Here is a 14,265-nt window from a genome sequence, read left to right as displayed (position 1 = left end):
AAGAGGGGCAAGGATCCTAGACATAAAATATTGACATATGGGGAGACTATTGGCTATTCCTTGGGGTAAGACGGTCCACTCAAACCTCTGATCAGGACCTTTAAAATTAAGGGATGGAATGGAGAAGGCAAATTTCTCAGAATCTTCGGGGCTTAAGGGAATGGAAAAGAAGCAGTCCTTGATATCAATAACAATGAGATGATAATGTTTAGGGATGGCTGGGATCCAAGGAAGTCCCCTTTGAGGGGTGCCAAAAGGTATCATTCTTTCATTTATTCTCCTTAGCTCCTGTAGGAGTCGCCATTTCCCATTGGCCTTTTGGACGACAAAAACTGGGGAGTTCCATGGACTGACAGAGGGTTTAAGGTGACCTGCCTGTAACTGTTGCTGCACAAGCAAGTGAAGTTGTTGAAGCTTATGTTGGGGAAGAGGCCACTGCTCTACCCATATAGGGGGGCCCAAAAGCCATTTAATTGTAAGGGGCCTCGGGTGAGCAGTGACCCTTAGGATTGGGGGTACGGCCAGATGGAAGGTCTTGGTTCCCCTCTCCTGATGGCCTCCAAGGAGGGGTCATCTCTATAGTTGGGGTGACAACTTCCCCAAAATGCTTCCTTAAAATGCTGTTGGTATTCCTCTTCCTCCAATAAATCCTCATAAAAGGCTTTGTGATCTGTGGTGATATAGGCCTCTGCCTTACCTAGTATATCCTGTCCGAGAAGATTAGCAGTTAATCCTGAGGCCACTAGAGGGTGTACTTCCCCCTCCATTGCCATCAGGGTCCTTCCATGGGAGCCAATCGGCGGTCTGAAAAGACTCTGTTTGCCCACCGACTACGAATAAAGGAGGCCCAGGCAGGAGCTTCCACTGGGGGGGGGGGGGGTTTCTTCCCTCCTCAGGACTGTTCTGTCAGCTCTGGTGTCAATGAGGCATTTAAAGTTCTTTCCTCCTACAGTAATAGTCATCTTTGGCTGGACCCCTGGCACCAGGGGAACTGTCCAGTGAGTCCTAACCAAGGGTTTCCCCTTATTTAACGGGGCTGGGGGCTGCCTCGTGGGGAGTTTAAAGGTTTCCCTTTAATGTATGTTTTGGATTTGCAGTCCTTGGCCCAATGGAACCCCATTTTACATTTGGGGCAAGGAGTGCATGGTGGCCGAGAAGAAGAATCTCCTGGGGGGGGAACATAGTTCCCCTTTTTCTTTGAGGACATTCCTTTTTGAAATTATCCTCTTGTCCACACTTGAAGCAGGTTCCTTTCCCAGGGAATGCCTGTTGGAGCACACAGATGAGAGTGGCCATATTATTTTCCTGGGATGCCCTTAGCATTGATGTTATGGTTTGAGTTTGATGAGACATGGTGCCAACATCTTTAGTGGCAACGATCCATTGTCCCATAGATCTATCCTTTAAGCCTGCACAGGCCAGTTTATGATCAGTGGTCATGCCTTCCCATACTAACATCTTCACAAATTGATCTCTCAGTGGGCCTGGAGGGAACTTTCTTTGTAAGCTTTTTTCCACTCTGTCTATAAATGTGACTAAATCCTCAGAGGCCTTTTGTGTGATCCCTGAGATTGGGGGCTCTGAGGGGCCCTCTTCAAGTTTCCTCCAGGCCGCCAAGCCTAAAGCACGTACCTGTTCCTGATAAGGAGCGGGTATGGCTGCCTGCAGTAGGCCGGTAGAGAATTGATCATTAGACCCCGAGAGCATTCCAAAGGTGATAGGGATAGGTGGATTAGCAGTTTGGTTTCTCTCTGCCTGAGTATGACACTCGTCATTGAAAAAGGCACACCACTTAATATACATTGGACCTGGAAGAACGGCCTTAGTCAGGTTTCCCCAGTCCTGTGTGTTGCAATTTTGGTGGGCAAGACCTTGAAGGTTGGTTTCTGCCTGGGGGAGTTTGGGCCGTCCTCAGCAATGGCTTTCTTTAGTTCTTTTAAATCTTGAGCCTCCCATGGGTACCAGATAGCAGGCCTCTTACCTCCTGGGTTAGCATTCACTGGAAAGAGGTGACATGCTTTAGAGGCGGGGGCAGGGAGTGACCCTGTGCTCAAGATAAGTTTTGTATCCAGATAGGGTGGAGGAGGGGCTGAAGAAGCCTGGAAAGGGTTAGAAGAGGGAGTGGACTCGGGGGAGGACTGCTTCAAGGACACGGGTGTTCCCTCCCTAGGTGGCCATGGAGCTGCATCAAAGGGATCAAGAGGGGGGCCTGTTCCTGTCTCTTGTGATACTTTCTCTTGACCTTTGCGTGGGAGGACCTCAGAAGTGTCCTTTGAAGAGCCAGCGCCTTTGGGGAGGCCCCTATCTTTATCTGGGTTGCGGACAGGACGCGGTGGGAAACAGCTTTTAAGGGCTGCAATAGTGGGGAAAGCCCCGAGAGGGGGGATATCTCCCTTATTAACTTGAGCCTTATGAAGAAGTTGTTCAATTCTGTCCCATGCTTCCCAGTCAAACAAGTTTGCTTCAGGCAGCCAAGGGGCTGCCTTAATGAGAGCCTTCCAGGTCTGAAATGCCTGGCTATCTGAGAGTTCTAATCCTCTACTTCTAAGGAGGATCCTAAGGGAGTCAAGGGAGGGGTCAGACTTGGATGGAACTGGACTGTCCCATATTTTATGGGAGAACACTCACCCGCAGTACGATTGACCTGTCAGCGACTTCGTGATCCCCACACGGGGCACCAGTTGTTGCTCCCTGTCGAGCAAAAAGGTCCGATGTATCTCCTCAGGGCCCGCCTGAGGAGAATATGGGGCCGAGCAGGATGACGAGTGTCGGTGGCAATGGAAACCCACCAGAGCTGGGAGGTCTGTCAGCACACGAAGCACAGCAGGAACTCGTTTATTGAGGGAGTTACACAGCTTTTATGTGGGGTGGGGGCTAGGTGGGAACCAATCAGCTTAAAGGTCAGCAAGGCATGGAGAATTCACGAGGGAGAGAGTCCCATAGGACTAACTGGCAGGCACGAGCTGATCATGTTCACGGAACTGCTGCTAACCAATCCCAGACAGTAGGGGGTGGAGATGAGCAGGTCAATCAGGGAGTTGCTGGGTAAGAACACATTTTTCAGTTTCCGGGGGAGAGTGGCAGTACAAAGAAGTCCAGGTAAACTGTTGGTGGATCAGGCAGTGCCACATATGAGGAAGAGGTTGTCACGAGGGTGCAGCCGCCATTAGGGTGCATTCCCTACACTGCACTAACTGCCTGTCCCCAATTCTGGCTTCATTGGTACAGCCCACACCATAGTGGATCTTCAGAGCTCTGAGTCCCCAGGAATTCTGGGTGTTGTAGTCCATTCTACTCAGGCAATCCTGACCTCAGAGGTCTCTGAGAGAGCATACAAACCTGCCAGGGCACCCCTGAGGAATCTGGGTAGGGCAGTACGCACCCTTGATGGAACATCTAAAGAAAGCTGACTTGGGTTTGGCTCACTGAGAGAACGCAGTCATTTACCTATTTCAAGGCCATCACTCCCTGCGGGGATCTGGTCAGTCCCTGGGGAGATGGAGTGTCCTTGAGGGGATCACTAGATCATGCAGGTTGTTAGGATGTATTTGTTTGTTTTTACTTGTACTTAAGGATCCCCACTGGGAATGACACTCTGCCTGAGACTTCCCAGTTGGAACCCTGAAAGGCTGCCCCAGCACTTCCCAGCTGCATGATCAGGTGTTGGTGTTTCCCCAGATCTGCTGATGTATTTTCTTCTCTTTCTTGTCTGTCACTTTTGCTTTTGCTCTTGCTTCCATATTATTACTAAAATAAATGCTTGTACAGAGTGTCTTCATTGTCTGTAGGATCCTGCCTGCCAAATTCAGAAGCAGCACACATGTGAAACACCTTAATGTCACACCTTCATGGGGTCCTGGTCTCTCCTCTCACCACTCCAGTCTTCCTTGAGCTACACTAGAGATTCCATCCTCAGGGAAGACTGAAAGTGAAGGCATCTTGCCCGCCACATGCCCAGCCCTCCCCAAGAGTGGAGAGAAGCCCTCTCAGACCACACTCCTCACCTGGCCCTGAGGATAGCCCCCCTGCCCACGTCAAATCTCATGCCGTGAAAAATGTCATTCACCGCTTCATCCTGGGCTTCAGGAGACCACAGACGGTGTGGGGAAAGGAGGATATGGGGGTGGGGATGGCAACTGAATTTTTGCATAAAAAACAAAGTGCTTGCTGATAGGGGTGGGGTAAAACTTATTTATTATAAATAGAAAATTCCAGACTTGATTATATTAAAATCCTGTTTCCTACCACAGCCTGATCATTGTGGTTTTGTTCTTTCATTTCCTGTTAGTGGAAATGAGACAGAGCATCTCACACTTCAGGTTGCAATAAGAAATCTCACAGCTCTGGAGACTGAAGCAAAAAGACTGTGAGTTCAAAGCCAACCTCAGCAAAAGTGAGGTGCTAAGCAACTCAGTGAACCCTGTCTCTAAATAAAATACAAAGCAGGGCTCGGGGTGTGTCTCAGTGATCAAGTGCCCCTGAGTTCAATCCCCAGCACCCCCCAAAAAATTCTCACAGGAGTTTCAGTTTATTTTGTGCAGAACAGTAAGAGTCAGCCACCCTTCTCAGCATGCTGAAGGCACTACACACCTTCACCTCACAAGAAGTAATGTTCATGTCAGTACCATTACACTGGGTGGTGTTGACATGCTCCTGAGAACTCCTGGGATCAGAGAATAGAGGCACTTTTTTTCCAGAACATGGAACAACCTCTGAGAGACTTAGTGTCATCTGTGGTGAGCAGGAAATGGGAAAAAGAATGTGAGAAAGGATTAAAAAGAAAAAACACACTGTATGTCATGAGCAAAACATGCAGATCTAAGACACTTGGAAATGAGTGAAAGGAAAAACCATCCTTGTAAAGCAGTCTCCAGGGAGTCTGCTTCCCCATTCTGCCATATGAAGACACCATCTAGGGAAAGCAGGGCCCTCACCAGACCTCAAACCTACCAGAGCCTTGATTTTGGACTTTTTAGTCCCCAGAGCCATGGGCAATAAATCTCTATTATTTATAAATTGCCCAACCCAAGGTATATTTTTATAGCAGCCTGAGAGGACTAAGACCCTGTTTTATTTAAAAGGATGTGACAAAAGATAGACATGAACAGCCAGATGAAGAGAAGCACAGGGCAAGGTACAGAAGCCTCAGTGCAGGAGCCTCTATTCCCATGGAGTTGGGGTGCACCACCCCCACAGCACATGGATGCATCCTCCAGCTCAAAAGCTCCCTAAATCACATCTTTTAGGGGTTTTGTTTATAGAGACTTCATCACAGAGGTGAGATTATTAGCTCAACCTCCATCCTCTTTTCCCCAAGAGGATGGTGTGGTGAGGCTCAAAGGTCCAAGTTTCTAATCATGGCTTAGTCTTTCTCATGGCCATTTTCCATGTGGAAACTGTCTGAGAGCCAACCAAGGGTCCTTATTAAAATAAAAGAAATTCCTATCACCTGGGAGATCCAAGGCAATTAGGAACTCTGTGAGGAGCCAAGGTCAAAGACCAAACTTAGAACAAAAGATGTTTCTGGCACCACTATCACTCAGAAAATAAGATAATTTTTAAGGAGTTCTGCCCCAGGAACTGGGGGCAGAGACAAAATTTACATTTGATATGTCATACACCATGATCTGCAAATACAACAATGAATTCAATGTTCAAAATGGAACAATAAATTAAGTGGCAGATGGCAGGAATCAGATCTCTGTTGGAATGAGAAGTTGCAGGTAAGCAAGGGATGAAGCCAGAGTGATGTCATAATGTATTGAAAACATCAGCACAAACTCATGTTCAGCCTCACACACACAGACAGTTCAACATGAAAACCTTCATGATAAGGTGTGTGAGATTAGGACACCCATATATGTGTGGGTTTGCATGGTTGAGAGCAGTGAGAACATCCAGAGGCCAGATGAATTTTTCATACCACTGTCTAATAAAAGGAGTTCTATGAGGAAGTGGCTGAGACTAGGCCTGGGACAGTAAACATGGGAGCCAGGGAAATCTCATATCAGAAAGCAAGGAATTTGGTACAAACACATGAAAATGTTAAAGGAAAACAGGAGTTAACAGAAAGAGTTCCCAGTGGAAAGCATTCCAATTGCTAAAGCAGAAATGAACTGAGAATTGGAGAACAACCACAGTTTAAGGCAACTACCCAGATGTGCATGCTGCATGAATAATGATGGAACAGAGGAACAACTGCAGAATTTCAAATAACACTTGGCTATCAAAAGGTATAGCCACTCCCCACTCCCCAGGTGGTAGCACCAGAGGAACAAGCATGGCACAGTCTGAGTAACTCCAGATGTCACTGCTTTAGGAGAAAAAATACTTCACCTGCTAGAAATCAAAGGGTTACTGGATGCCCCAACTCTTGTTTCATTTTGCTTTTGGGTACCGGGGATTGAATGCAGGGTCACTTGACCACTGAGCCACATTCCCAGCCCTATTTTGTATCTTAATTAGAGACACGGTATCACTGAGTTGCTTAGGGCCTTGCTTTCGCTGAGGCTGACTTTGACCTCGAGATTCTCCTACCTTAGTCTCCTGTGCTACTGGGATTATAGGCACGCGCCACCATGCCCACCCCCAACTCCTGAACATTTCCAAATTTCCTTTAACTCCTAAGAAATGTTATTATATTTGTTATAAAGGTAATGATAACAAAGGACCTGTGATGCTGGGATGTAGATCAGTGGTAACCTGCTTACCTAGCATGCATGAGGCCCTGGGATCAAGACCTGCACCACAAAAAAAGGGGGCTCTATGCTTTATCTGTGTAATCAAATAGAAAATGAATAATCACTGCTCCTAAGAAAACACGTTGGATCTGACACAGTTGAGGCTCCCAAAATTGACTCTCTCCATGGATTGCAGAACTGGTCTGTCATGAGGAACAGTATCCCATCAAGGACATGTCAGCAACAAAAGGCTTTATCAACTCCTGGAAAGAAGAAAAGTGGGCATAGTCTAACTTAGGAAATTATAAATAAGTTGGGAACATAAGAGTGAACTATTCTCCCAGCCAGACCCAGGACAGACAAACTGCAGCAGGCACAGAGTGGGAGCCCTTGTATCGACCTCCCTGAAATGATTAAACCCCTTCTGCACTTTGTTCATTTCACAATCTTAATATGTCAAATTTCTGCTTCTGTTAACCCAAATACAGTAGAAAGCATATGCACTATTTTAATGAACTCGATAAACAAATATATTGTCAACTGTTCTAAAAACTTACCAACCTAAAGACAAAATGCAAATTACCCACACAAAATAACACTTACTAATGTATACATGTATAACCTCAAAAGAAGAAATTCAAATTGCTGAAGTCAAAAGTACTGAGCTACTTTTAAAAATATTTTTGAATAGAGGGTAAATAGTTAATAAAGTTTTCCAATGGAAATTCCTGACACATAGTACAACACACTTGTAATCCCAGCTAATTGGTAGGCTGAGACAGGAGGATCAAAGTTTGAGACCAGCCTGGGCAACTTGGGAGCAGGGGATATAACTCAGTGATAGAGTGTCCCTGAGTTTGATCTCCAATACTGCCAATTAAAAAAATCCTACAATATACAAAGCATGGTGCTTATTAGAAGGCCCATTCCCTTGCTTACAAGGAATGAAAGCAATTTTCTGATGACTATAAAACTTTTAATAAGATATAATAGGCTTTCTAAATTTTAGAAAAAGAAATTTTGTCTTTAACAGGTGAAAATTTATTTTGGTAAATGTATAATTTGCAAAATGTGGCTACTGACTTCTCTCTTACATATTCCAATGACTTAAATCCTGAAGAAATTTCATTTTAAATGGCTTTAGACATCATACAATATTGATAATTAGTATCAAAAATATCACCACTCTATCTTCTAAAACTGATTCAGATATTTTACTTAGAATAATCTCATCCCAATTTGGAACACTGGAGTGTGTGATTAAATACATAATCCTTTTAAACACTACCTTACCAAACACATTTTTCAATGCTGGAGATGCTAGGCAAGTGCTGTACCACTAAGCTACCGCAGACTCCAAAGACACCTCATTAACTAGAAATTAATTACAAACACTTAAGATTTTTTCATAAGAAATTGCCAAGAAAACACCTCCAGCAAAAACAAGGTAAGATACAAAGTATAGTTTTAAAATATTGTTGATAAAAAACAAATACTTAAGATGAAGGAATTCTGCAGCAAACAAAAAGGGAAGTGAAACAAGTCAAATACAAAAAACCTGTCACATTGAACTAAAAATCTAGAGAGAGGAAATGGGTGATTTCTGAGTAAAAATACACATTCGTAAAATGACTCAAAATATTTTTTATTAAAATGTTTTTTATTTTTACAGACACATTTTGATTCATTGTACACAAATGGGGTACAACTTTTCATTTCTATGTTGTACACAATATATATTCATGCTATTCATGTAATCATACATATAAACAGGGTAATACCGTTTCATTGTTTTTCCATCCCCACCCCCTCCCATCCCTTTTTCCTCTACACCATCCAAAGTTCCTTCATTCCTCTCTTTCCCCCGCTACCCCCCCCCCCATCATTATATATTGTCATGCACTTTCGGCCTTTGGTTTTTTGGGCTTGGCTTATTTCACTAAGCATGATATTTTCCAACTACATCCGTTTACCAGCAAATGCCATAATTTTGTTGTTCTTTATGACTGAGTGATATTCCATTGTGTATATATACCACAGTTTCTTTATCCATTTGTCAATTGAAGGGCATCCAGGTTGGTTCCACAATATAGCTATTGTGAATTGAGCTGCTATGAACATTGATGTGGCTGCCTCACTGTAGTATGCTGATTTTAAGTCCTTTGGGTATAAACCAAGGAGTGGGATAGCTGGGTCAAATGGTGGGTCCATTCCAAGCTTTCTGAGGAATCTCCATACTGCTTTCCAGAGTGGCTGTACCAATTTGCAGCTCCACCAGCAATGTATGAGTGTGCCATTTTCCCCACATCCATGCCAACACTTATCATTGCTTGTGTTCTTGATGATAGCCATTCTAATTGGAGTTAGATGAAATCTTAGGGTGGTTTTAATTTGCATTTCTCAAAATACTAGGGATGATGAGCACTTTTACATATATGTGTTGATCACCAGTATATCTTCTTCTGTGAAGTGTCTGCCCAGTTCCTTAGCCCATTTATTGATTGGGTTCTTGGTATTTGGGGTGTAAAGTTTTATAAGTTCTTTATAAACTTTGGAGATGAGTGCTCTGTCTGAAGTGTGTGTGGAAAAGATTTTCTCCCACTCTGTGGGCTCTCTTTTCACATTGTTGATTGTTTCCTGTGCTGAGAAAAAACTTTTTAGTTTGAATCTATCCTAGTTGTTGTTTCTTGCTTTTATTTCTTGTGCTTGTGGGAAGTCTGGTCCTAAGCCAATATGATGGAGATTCAGGCCTACTTTTTCTTCTATTTGGTGAAGGGTCTCAGGTCTAATTCCTAGATCCTTGATCCATTATGAGTTGAGTTTTGTACAGGGTGAGAGATAGGGGTTTAGTTTCATTTTACTGCACATGGATTTCTAGTTTTGCCAGCACCATTTGTTGAAGAGGCTATCTTTTCTCCAGTGTAAGTTTTTGGCACCCTTGTCTAGTATGAGGTTACTGTACTTATGTGGGTATGTCTCCATGTCTTCTATCATGTACCAAGATCTGGTATAGTAAGATCTGCGTCACTCTTCCTGCCCAAGATTGATTTGGCCATTCTGGGTCTTTTTTTCTTCCAGATGAATTTCATGATTCCCTTTTCTGTTTCCATGAGAAATGTCATAGGGGTTTTAATTGGAATTGCATTAAATCTGTTTAGTGCCTTTGGAAGTATGGCCATTTTGACAATATTAATTCTGCCGATCCAAGAACATGGGAGATCTTTCCATCTTCTAAGGTCTTCCTTAACTTTTTTCTTCAATGTTTTATAGTTTTCATGGTAGAGATCTTTTACCTCTTTGCTTAGATTGATTCCCAAGTGTTTTTTTTGTTTTGAGGCTATTGAGAATGGAGTTGTTCTCCTCATTTCCCTTTCAGATGTTTCACCGCTTGCATATAAAAATGCTTTAGATTTATGCGTGTTGATTTTATAGACTGCTATTTTGCTGAATTCATTGATGAGGTCTAGAAGTTTTCTGGTGGAGTTTTTTGGACCCTCTAAATATACAATCATGTCATCAGCAAATAGTGACAGCTTAAGTTCCTCTTTTTCTATTCATATCCCTTTAATTTCTTTAGTCTTCCTAATTGCTCTGGCTAGAGTTTTGAGGACAATGTTGAATAGAAGTGGTGAAAGAGGACATCCCTGTCTTCTTCCCATCTTTAAATGGAATGGTTTCAGTTTTTCTCCATTAAGAATGATGTTGGTTGTGGGCTTAGCATAAATAGCCTTTACAATGTTGAGGTATGTTCCTACTATCCCTATTTTTTCTAGTGTTTTGAGCTTGAAGGTGTGTTCTATTTTGTTGAACGCTTTTTCTGCGTCAATTGAAATAACCATATGATTCTTATCCTTAAGTCTATTGACATGATGGATTACATTTATTGATTAATAGATGTGAAACCATCCTTGCATTCCAGTGATGAACCCCACTTGATTGTGGTGCACAATTTTCTTAATATGTTTTTGGATAAGTTTTGCCAGTATTTTGTTAAGGATCTTTGCATCTATATTCATCAAGGATATTGGTCTAAAATTTTCTTTCCTTGATGTGTCTTTGCCTGGTTTGGGTATGAGGGTGATATTAGCTTCATAGAATGAGTTTGGTAGGGTTCTCTACTTTTCTATTTTCTGGAATACTTTGAGAAGTATTGGAATGAGTTCTTTGAAGGTCTTGTAGAACTCGACTGAGAATCTATCTGGTCCTGGGATTTTCTTGGATGGTAGGCTTTTGATGGTGTCTTCTATTTCATTGCTTGATATTGATCTGTTTAAATTGTGTATGTCCTCTTGGTTCCATTTGGGAGGAGCATATGTCTTTAGAAATTTGTTGATGTCTTTGCTATTTTCTATTTTGTTGAAATATAGATTTTTCAAAGTAACTTCTCATTATTATGTATCTCAGTGGTGTCTGTCATGATATTTCCTTTTTCATCGTGAATTTTAGTAATTAGAATTTTCTCTCTTCTTCTCTTTGTTAGTGTGGCTAAGGGTTTGTCTATTTTGTTTACTTTTTAAAGAACCAACTTTTTGTTTTGCCAATTTTTTGAATTCTTTTGTTTCAATTTCATTGATTTCAGCTCTGATTTTAATTATTTCCTGTCTTTCACTACTTTTGCTGTTATTCTATTCTTTTTCTAGGACTTCAAGCTGTAATGTTAAGTCATTTAGTTGTTGACTTTTCATTCTTTTCTTGAATGTGCTCCATGCAATGAATTTTCCTCTTAGTACTGAGGAAATCCCAGAGATTTTCATATGTTGTATCATCATTCTCATTTACCACTAACAATTCTTTTATCTCCTTCCTGATGTTTTCTGTTATCCATGTTTCATTCAATAGCATATTATTTAGTTGCCAGGTGTTGGAGTAATTTTTTTTTATTTTGTCATTGATTTCTACTTTCATTCCATTATGATCTGATAGAACACAGGGCAGTATCTCTATTTTTTTGCATTTCCTAAGGGCTGCTCTGTGGCATAACACATGGTCTATTTTCGAGAAGGTTCCATGTGCTGCTGAGAAGAAAGTGAATCTGCTCATTGATGGATGGAATATTCTATATATGTCCATTAAGTCTAGGTTATTGATTGTGTTATTGAGTTCTATGGTTTCTTTGTTTGGTTTTTGTTAGGAAGATCTATCCAGTGGTGACAGTGGTATGTTAAGTCACCCAGAATTTTTGTGTTGTGGTCTATTTGATTCCTGGAATTGAGAAGGATTTGTTTGATGTACAGGGATGTACCATTGTTTGTGGCATAAATATTTATGATAGTTATGTCTTCCTGATTTATGGTTCCCTTAAGCAGTATGAAATGTCCTTCTTTATCCCTTCTGACGAACTTTGACTTGAAGTCCACTTTATCTGATATAAGGATGGAAACCCCCGAATTTTTTACTGAGTCCATGTGCATGGTAGGTTTTTTCCCATCCTTTCACCTTTATTCTGTGGATATCTTTTTCTATGAGATGAGTCTCTTGAAAACAGCATATTGTTGGGTCTTTCTTTTTAATCCATTCTGCCAGTCTATGTCTTTTGATTGAGGAGTTTAGGCCATTATATGATTTGTATTCCCAGTCATTTGGGCTTATTTTTGGTTTTTAATTTGGCTTGGTTTCTCCTTTGATTGGATTTTTCTTTAAGGTAGTTTCTCATTTTGCTGTCCTATATTGTTGTTTTTCATTTCCTCCTCATGGAATATTTTGTTGAGAATATTCTGTAGCACAGGCTTTCTATTTGTAAATTCTTTTAACTTTTGTTCATCATGGAAAGATTTTATTTCATCTTCAAATATGAAGGTTAGTTTTGCTGGGTATAGGATTCTTGGTTGGCAACCATGTTCTTTCAGAGCTTGAAATATGTTGTTTCAGGTCCTTCTAGCTTTTAGAGTCTGGGTTGAGAAATCTGCTGAGATCCGTATTGGTTTCCCCCTATATGTAATCTGATGCTTTTCTCTCACAGTCTTCAAAATCCTATCTTTATTTTGAATGTTAGGCATTTTCATTATAATGTGCCTTGGTGTGGATCTGTTGTGATTTTGTGTATTTGGTGTTCTGTAAGCCTCTTGTATTTGATTTTCCATTTCATTCTTCAGGCTTGGAAAATTTTCTGATATTTCATTGAATAGGTTGTTCATTCCTTTGGTTTGTATCTCTGTGCCTTCCTCAATCCTGATAATTCTTAAATTTGGTCTTTTCATGATGTCCCATAGTTCTTGGAGATTCTTTTCATGATTTCTTACCATCTTCTCTGTTTGGGCAACTTTATTTTCAAGATTAAATATTTTGTCTTCATTGTCTGAGATTTGTCTCCCAAGTGGTCTTGTCCTTTGGTGATGCTTTCCATTGAGTTTTATTTGGTTTATTGTTTCCTTCATTTCAAGGATTTCTGTTTTTGTTTTTGTTTTTTGAGAATCTCTATCTCTTTGTTGAAATGATCTTTTGCTTCCTGCAGTTGCTCTTTCAACTGCTTATCAGTATTATCATTTATTGCCTGCATTTGCTCTCTTATCTCATTCTTTGCTTCACAAATCATCTTAATCATGTATATTCTGAAGTCCTTTTCTGATATTCCTTCTACCATACTGTCACTGGATTCTATTAATATAGAATCTACATTTGTTTGGATCATTTTCTTCCCTTGTTTTTTCATGTTGTTCATGTATCTTCCCCTCTAGCAGTGCACATCTGGGATATTGCAGATTTCCCCCTCTAGGCTTATAGTGGCCCTATAGGTTTCCTAAACCTTTTCTTTAAAGGGGAGATCAATATTAGCAGTTCCCAATGCAGGCACTATGCAATCCTAGAGCAAATAACTCCTATGAGGACATTAACAATATTGTCACAATAAACAGAATGACTTCAATTATTATCTTCAGTATAGCAAACAGATTTGCAATAAGGTCTGCAGTTTCTAATGGAGAGCAAAGAGGATGAGGAGGGGTGTAGGATGTAGCTGTTAATGGGATAAGAAAGAATATACAGAAGTTCTAGATAATAGAAAGGGTGAGAGTATAATCAAAAGAAGTTGGTTGTTAGGATGCAAAAATGGAGAAAGAGACTCTGAGGGAAGAGGTAAACAAAAGGAAAAGAGAGCAAGAAAAGTAAAGAAATAAAAACTTAAAATTGTTCAATAAGGAGAAAAAAGAAAATCTACACTCTAACAGTCATATAGTATTCAAACCTCCCAGTGTTCAGTAGCCTGATGCATGAGAGGTACCTGACAATCAGCTTCCAGTCTCCAGCAGGGGTCTCAGGATGGGATTTGCTCCACTTGAAGATGGGAGATATGACTTCCAGGATTATTTAAGATGGCCACTCTGGCTTCCAAATGTGTTGGCAAATGGGAAGCTGCAGCTCAGAGTGTGGGCATGGTTGGCTAGAGGTCCTGGAGGTGGGGTGCGGTTGGTCAGGAAGGGGTCCTGCAGGTGGGGTGTGTTTGGTCTGGTTGCGGGATCCTGGAGGTGGGGTGCAATCAGTCAATCTGGGGGTCCTGGTGGCAGGGATCAGTCAGTTGATGTTAGGGCTCCAGAGGCAGGAAGTGATTGGTCGGGCTGAGGGATCCTGGAGACAGGGCTCAGTCAGTCTG

The sequence above is a fragment of the Sciurus carolinensis genome, chromosome 6 (assembly GCF_902686445.1).
Source record: "Sciurus carolinensis chromosome 6, mSciCar1.2, whole genome shotgun sequence".
Lineage (NCBI taxonomy): Eukaryota > Metazoa > Chordata > Mammalia > Rodentia > Sciuridae > Sciurus > Sciurus carolinensis.
Note: the sequence above shows the minus strand (reverse complement) of the source record.